Genomic DNA, 8,542 nt, shown 5'->3' on the forward strand with positions numbered 1-8,542 from the left:
AAAGAGCTGTTACAAATTAATAAAATATAAATGCCTGTCAGATAAAATAGCCACAGGAAAAAAAACAAACAACTCAGAAGATTCACTAATGACCAATAAACATGTTCATAGGACGTTCATAGATATTATTAGTAAAGAAATATAAATGAAAATTAATCTTTTTTTCCCCTACAATAATTTAAAAGACATAATCTTAGTATTGACTAGGTTGGGTAAAATGAGAATGATCATACACTACCAATAGCTTACTGTTCCCCTATCTCTGGATATATCATAATATATTATTTATTGCTTCATTATTGTATAGTTATGTTGCTTCTGTTTTCTGCAGTGAATATCATTATGTACAATTTGTTGTCTGCATCAAGTTACGACTTTAAGATAAATGCCTATATGTGAATTGTTGTATCAAATGCCGTGAAAAATTTCAAGATTCTTGAAACACAGAATTGTTCATGCCATTTGCTACAATAATTTGCAATTTACCCATTTATCAAGAGGTATAGTTAAGTGCTGGCAGAGCTACTGTTAAATGCCATTCCATTGCTTAGTCATTGCCTGGTACCTAGTGAAAACGGTTCTGTCATTCAGCATTCAGATGAGTATGAATTTGGTCATCTCTCAGTTTTGTTATATCTGTCAAGTAGGAATGTGAACATGCTTTGAAAATTATAGAGTTCTGAAACTGTAAATATTAGTATTTCTTCCTAATTTTAGAGGTGCTGTATTTTTTATTTCTCATTAATATTTAGTTGTTAACAGTTTAGTAATACCTGAAGCTGGTGTTTTTTCTCCCATGTCTGTTTATTTTACTATCCTTTTATGTTAAAATTTTCTTATGTAGTTAAAAGTCAGGTGTAGATAGTGTGAAATGAATTCCAGATATGATTTTCATTGAAGATAGTTATATAAAACATTTTCTACTTTGTGAATTGTTTTTGCCTAACACTTTTTAAAATTATGACTTGCTGATCAGGATTTTTGGTTTTTGAATTCTTCAAGAAGTTTATTAAGATGTGAATTAATAAATGTTTTAAAATAAATATCAATAATATTTGCGATTGTGAGGGGTTCAGTCATATTTCAAGGCCTTCCCCCTTCCCCACTTATTTTGAAACTGCCTAAGTAACAAATTTTTTTTAATTGAAGTGTAATTGACCTAAACTACTGTGTCAGTTCCAAGCATACAACATAGTGTTAGCTATTTCTATACATGATTATCAGAATAAGTCGTTACCATCTGTCAGCATACAGAATTATTACCATATTATTAACTATATTCCCCATGTTGTATATTTCATCCCTGTGACTCATTATTGTGTAACTGGAAGTTTATCCCTCTTAATCAGAGTTTTTAATTTGAATATTGTGTTAGGATTCTCCAGAGAAACAGAATATATATGGCATTGGTTCATGTGATTATGGAGTCTGAGATGTTCCATGATCTGATGTCTGTAACTTGGAGTCCTGGGAATGCTGGTGGCATTCCTCAAAGGCCTGAGAGCCAATGTATAGTTTATAGTCTTGAGCATAAAGGCCTGAAACCCAGGAGTGCTGAGGGTGAAGAATGTTGATGTCCCCACGCATTGTAGTCAGGCTAAGAGCCAGTGAACCCTCCTTTCCTCCACCTTTCTTCTATTCCAGCCCTCAGTGGATTGGGGAAAACCCACCTACATTGGGAATCTGCTTTATACATGCTTTGTATATGAAATTTCCCTCTAAGCACTCGTTATATGTATCCAACAAAGTTTGGTATATTTTATCTTCATTATCATCCAGTTTAAAATGACTATAGATTTCTATTTTGACTTAATATTTAATCCATGGATAACTTGTGAATATAGTTCTAGTTTTTAGGCATTTGGTTATTTTCTAATTTCCTAACACATGGAAATGTTTCAGATATCTTTCTGTAACTGGTTTCCAGTTAAATTCTTTTATGATGAGAGAATATACCATGAACAGTTTCAGTCTTTTGATGTTCATTTAGATTTGTTTTAGGTCAACTTAGTTGATAGCATTTTTCAGGTCTTGTTATACTCTTACTGTTTTTTGTCAACTTGTTCCAATTACTGAAAGAGTTGTATTAAAATTCTCAACTATAATTTGGAATTTGCCTATTTTCCTTTTAGTTTTATCAGTTTTTGCTTTATACATTTTGGAGCTCTATTGTTAAGTGTATATACAGTTAGGACTGTTATGTCTTGGTGAATTGACCCTTAGTACTACAGAATCTCTCTCGGATAATATTTCTTATTCTAAAGTCTACCTTGTTTCATATTAATAGAGCCACTTCAGTTTTCTTTTAATTTGTGATTGAATGCTATATTTACTTTTAACACTTTTATTTTAGGCCATCTATGCTTTTATGTTTAAAGAAATTTCCTTACAAACAGAAATCTGACAATCTCTGCTTTTAACTGAGGTGTTTAGATAATTTTCATTTACTATAATTAATAATATGGTTGAATTTAAATCTACCATCTGGCTAATTGTTTTCTAATTGTACCATTTGTTATTTTAGTTTCCTTTTCCCTCATTTGAATTAATTAAATATCATTATTTCATTGTATCTCTACTATTGGGTTATTAATTATATTGTTCTTTTTATTTTTAGCATGTTTAAGACATAATATCTTTAAGTCCTCACAGTCTACCTTCATGTAATAACACAACACTTCTCATATAATGTAAGAACTTTAACACTGTATAATTTTATTGGCTCTCTCCCATCTGTGTTGCTATTATTATTATTATCACATTTTACTCCTGTATTTGCTCTAAACCTCACAATATATTGTTACTATATTTTCTTTGACAGTTATCTTTCACAGTGATTAAAAATAAGAAAAACTGTGTTTTATGTTTACCCTCATTCTTACCATTTATGGCATCATTTGCTTCTTTTTGATCCATTTTTTTTTTTTGCAGTTACTATCATACTGCTTATATCTGCAAAACCCTTTAATGTGTTTTGCAGTGGAAGTCTGTTGGAAGTAAATTCTCCCACTTTTATGTTTTTCTGGAAAAAACTAGTCTTCATTTTGAAAGATATTTTCACTTTCCATAGAATTTTAGATTGAGTTTTAAACAAAAGTTTAGAAAGTTCATTTCTCTAACAAAATTCATTGTCTTCTGACTTCCATAACTTCTGACAAGAAGTACATTATCAACCCTATCTTTATCTCTGTTTTGATTCTTTCCTTGTTTTCTTCCCCCACCCTATTACTTTCAACATTTTGTCTTTGATTTTCTATAGTTTAACTATGATGTGTCTAGGTTTTTCCTTTTTATTTTATTTTTCTTATCCTTAGAGTTCTCTGAGCATCTTAGATCTTGGAGAGTTTTGTCTTTCATTAGTTATAGCCATTGCATTTTCAAATGTTTCTCCTGCTTTGTTCTTTCTCTTCATTCTAGGACTCTTAATTTCTTATGTGTTAGACTTTGGATATTGTCACACAGCTCTTGGATACTCTGTCCTATCTTTCTCTCCCTTTCTTTCCCCTTTTCTTTCTTTCTCTCTCTCTTTCCCTCTCTCTTTTTTGTATCTCTTTCCCTTTTTCTTTGTTTCAGTCTGGATAATTTCTGTTGATCTACTTTTCAGTTCACTGATTGTTTTCCTTGGTTAGGTCTAGTGTGTTAATAAACCCTTTGAAGAAGTTCTTTATCTCTGATATCATGCTTTCTTTTTTCCATTTATTTTTATTAGTTGGAGGCTAATTACTTTACAATATTGTAGTGGGTTTTGCCATAGATTGACATGAATCACCCATGGATTTACATGTGTTCCCGCCTCCCTCTCCACCCCATCCCTCTGTGTCTTCCCAGTGCACCAGCCCTGAGCACTTGTCTCATGCATCCAACCTAGGCTCGTGATATGTTTCACTCTTGATAACATACATGTTTCGATGCTGTTCTCTCAAAACATCCCACCCTCACCTTCTCCCCCAGAGTCTAAAAGTCTGTTCTGTACATCTGTGTCTCTTTTCTGTTTTGCATATAGGGTTATTGTTACCATCTTTCTAAATTCCATATATATGTGTTAGTATACTGTATTGGTGTTTATCTTTCTGGCTTACTTCACTCTGTATAATGGGCTCCAGTTTCATCCATCTCATTAGAACTGATTCAAATGAATTCTTTTTAATGGCTGAGTAATATTCCATGGTATATATGTACCACAGCTTCCTTATCCATTCGTCTGCTGATGGGCATCTAGGTTGCTTCCATGTCCTGGCCATTATAAACAGTGCTGCAATATTTGCACAACAAAGGAAACTGTAAGCAAGGTGAAAAGACAGCCCTCAGAATGGGAGAAAATAATAGCAAATGAAGAAACAGACAAAGGATTAATCTCAAAAATATACAAGCAACTCCTGAAGCTCAATTCCAGAAAAATAAATGACCCAATCAAAAAATGGGCCAAAGAACTAAACAGACATTTCTCCAAAGAAGACATACAGATGGCTAACAAACACATGAAAAGATGCTCAACATCACTCATTATCAGAGAAATGCAAATCAAAACCACAATGAGCTACCATTACACACCAGTCAGGATGGCTGCTATCCAAAAGTCTACAAGCAATAAATGTTGGAGAGGTTGTGGAGAAAAGGGAACCCTCTTACACTGTTGGTGGGAATGCAAACTAGTACAGCCGCTGTGGAGAACAGTGTGGAGATTCCTTAAAAAACTGGAAATAGAACTGCCCTATGACCCAGCAATCCCACTCCTGAGCATACACACTGAGGAAACCAGATCTGAGAGAGACACGTGCACCCCAATGTTCATGCTTTTTATTTACAACATATCTATTTAACTTTTTTAGTTTCTATTTTTCTGCTGAAATTTCCCATTTGTTTATACATACTGTCAACGATTTTCATTTGTTCCTTTAACACAGTAACCATAGTGACTTTTAAGTTGCTTTCTAATAATGTCAACATTTGTGTGTGTGTGTGTTAGTTGCTCAGTTCATTGCTCCGACTCTTTGTGACCTCTTTGTGAGTTTATACTTATTTATAATTTTATTAACTTTAAAAATTCTAAATCCATGGATAACTTTTTTAGTATTTTACAGATGATAAACACAGATTCTTTATACAGTTCTCAGAAAACCTCTTGCTTTATTAAAAATGTAAGCTTTTATCTAGTTCACAAATGTTTTATTTAATTTATAAATAATTAATCCAATAATAAATTGAGAGTTTACTGTGATAGCTGGTGATGTGGAAGACTATTAGAATGTATTTACACATTAGAGTTTAAGGATTCAATGTGATGTCCTTTTATGGGATGATAAATATGTAAAGAAAGCCTATGATTATGGCATTAATTCCTGCAAGAAGTAGATTATAATTAGATAGTGTAATTACTATAATACTCAGTTGGGGGTAACTGGAATGCCTGGGAAAATAAGATTCTCTAAGCTAATTTATAGTCATCAGGTTGGTACTGATGGTGGGAGTGTTATAAATGATGGGCTACTGTGTGTGTGTTAGTGAGCATCAGCCAAGAAGGACTGCGTTTACTAAAGGAAATGGTAAAGGCTGTGCCACCAGAATAAAGCTTTATGAGGTTGCCAAGTCAGACACAACTGAGTAACTGAACTGAACTGAACTAAATAACTTTCTAATCCTAAATGGTTCAGAAGTAAGTTAACAAAATGTTAAAGGCAAAAGGATCCAGTTATGATCCTCTGTTCAACTGCCAATAAGAAGGCAATTCTATAACCATATACTTCAGTTAATGATTTTGTATTCCCAAGTAAAAGGAGACATTTTTACTAAAAGAAAAAAAAAGTTACCTATCATATGTTATTGGATTGATAAGAGTAAAGAGTGAGGTGTATTGTATAATGGAGTGTATTTAATGTTTATTATTAAGGCAGTGGGAGACAGTATAAAATAGAGTTTCTTAACTCTCAGTTCAGTTCAATCTCAGTTGTGTCCAACTTTTTGTGACCCCCTGAACTGCAGCATGCCAGGCTCCCCTGTCCGTCACCAGCTCCCAAAGCTTGATCAAACTCATGTCCATTGACTCAGTGATGCCATCCAACCATCTCATCCTCTGTCATCCCTTTCTCCTCCTGCCTTCAGTCTTTCCTAGCATCAGGGTCTTTTCCAATGAGTCAGTTCTTTGCATCAGGTGGCCAAAGTATTGGAGCTCCAGCTTTAGCATCAGTCCTTCCAATGAATATTCAGGACTGATTTCCTTTAGGATTGACTGATTTGATCTCCTTGTAGTCCAAGGAACTCTCAAGAGTCTTCTCCAACACCACAGTTCAAAAGCATCAATTCTTTAGTGCTCAGCTTTCTTTATGGTCCAACTCTCATTCTTAACTCTAGTTCCCAATTAATTTAAGTATTTTTATCTGTCAGTATAAGTTTCGTTTTCTTCAGACTGCTTACACATATTTCTTTGTAAAATTATTTCTAAGTATTTTGGAGTTTTTATGTAGAATCAGAATTGTTAGCTTCTAACTACTGACTAATAATCCATATGAATACTATCATTTTTATCTTGTTTTCAGTTATATTACTAATTAATTCTGTTTTCCAATGGATACTCTGGCCTTTTCTAAATAGGCAGCAAAAGATTATAATTAGTAGTATTAGTATTAACACTGTACTTTAGTTAAGTATCACTTGTGCTTTAAAATGTCTTTTTACAAATGATTTATTTATAGCAGGATCCAAACAAAATCCATACATTGCATTTGGTGGACATGTCTCCTGAGTCTTTAACAGTTTCCGTTCCTTAATTTTTCATTTATTTATGGAACATTTATATTTATTTATGGAATACATGGATCATTTACCCTAGAGAACTTCTTACAGTCTGTACTTGGCTGATTATATTCTCATGACATTATTTAATATGTTTCTTCATCTCCTGTCTTTCCTGTAAACCAGTAATTAGGTCCAAAATCTTGATTGCATTCAGTTTTAAGTCTTTTTGGCAAAAATACGGGGTCGCAAGAGTCAGACACAACTTTGCCACTAAAGAGAGAGAGAGAATCTGTATGCTTTCAACTGCATGACATTAGGAACAATGCAATGTCTGGGTGTCCTACTGTTATTAACATTAAAATGGACCAGTGGATTCAGACGATGTCAGACCAATTCAGTCACTAAAAAAGAATTACATCAACGTTTTCCCAAATGCTTTTAAGCAGCCATTGATGATCATTGCCAAGTCTGTTATTTTATTAAGAAATTTTAATATGGTGATTTTCAAATTCTATTATCCTTCTGCATCTATTCATTATTCATTTTCTACTAAAAAACTTTACTTCCTCAACTGTTTAATTATCCTGAAGGAAAGCTGAAATGCTTGATTCAATTTTTAGAGTAATGAGTGAGTGCCTTCTGCTGTTGCTGCTGCTAAGTCGCTTCAGTTGTGTCCGACTCTGTGCGACCCCATAGACAGCAGCCCACCAGGCTCCCCCGTCCCTGGGATTCTCCAGGCAAGAACACTGGAGTGGGTTGACATTTCCTTCTCCAGTGCATGAAAGTGAAAATTCAAAGTGAAGTCACTCAGTCGTGTCCGACTCTTCGAGACCTCATGGACTGCAGCCTACCAGGCTCCTCTGTCCATGGGATTTTCCAGGCAAGAGTACTGGAGTGGGGTGCCATTGCCTTCTCCAGAGTGAGTGCCTAGTAGCCTCAAAAAGTGACAAATAAGGTTTTGGGTTTTTTAGTATATCCTAACAGATTTTATGTATAAATACATGTATATATATGTAAATGGCAACCCACTCCAGTATTCTTGCCTCGGAAATCCCATGGACAGAGAAGCCTGATGGGCTACAGTCCATGGGGTCACAAAAGGATCAGATACAATTTAGCAACTAAACAACAATGCCTATTGTAACCCACCACAGTAGCTTATTTTTATTTAAAAAAACCCTCTTTTTCCTGTAATAGTGAGTGAGATCTGGGTAGGTATGTGTGTGCCTGGTTTGCATTTTTTAGTTTGTATTTTTCTTATTTCATATATGTGTTCTTAAAAGATTTTCTTGCTTTCATTTTTATATATAGTAAAATATGGTCTTTGTGATTTCTGATATTGAGAATTTATTATCTTTTTTTACTTTAGTATTCATTTTTCCAAATCTTCCTTATTTTGTCCGTTTTATCTGTCATGGAGTAATTCTGATGTATATAAAAGTCTCCCACTCCATATGTGTTGCTGTCCATTTTTCCTTCTATATGAAATACTTTTTTCTACATAAGTTAATGTTGTTATTATTTGATGTTATCCTTTTTCCTTCATAGGAATCAAATTGTGCCTATTTCATTGGTTTTATTTTGTTTCAGTGACTTTTCATGGAAACAAGGAATTTGCTACTTTTTCCATCCTCTTCCTTTCTCAGTCTTTGATAATTTAGTCTGGGATGGTAAATTCCATAATTTACTGGTTTTTCATAGAGCAATATAGTTTTACTTTAAAAATAAAAATTAATGTTATAAAATAATCATTTGCATTTATATTTTTATCTTTAACTGATTTCATAGGAATCCACACCTAGCCTGGAAA

This window comes from Muntiacus reevesi, chromosome 1 (assembly GCF_963930625.1).
Source record: "Muntiacus reevesi chromosome 1, mMunRee1.1, whole genome shotgun sequence".
NCBI classification, from domain to species: domain Eukaryota; kingdom Metazoa; phylum Chordata; class Mammalia; order Artiodactyla; family Cervidae; genus Muntiacus; species Muntiacus reevesi.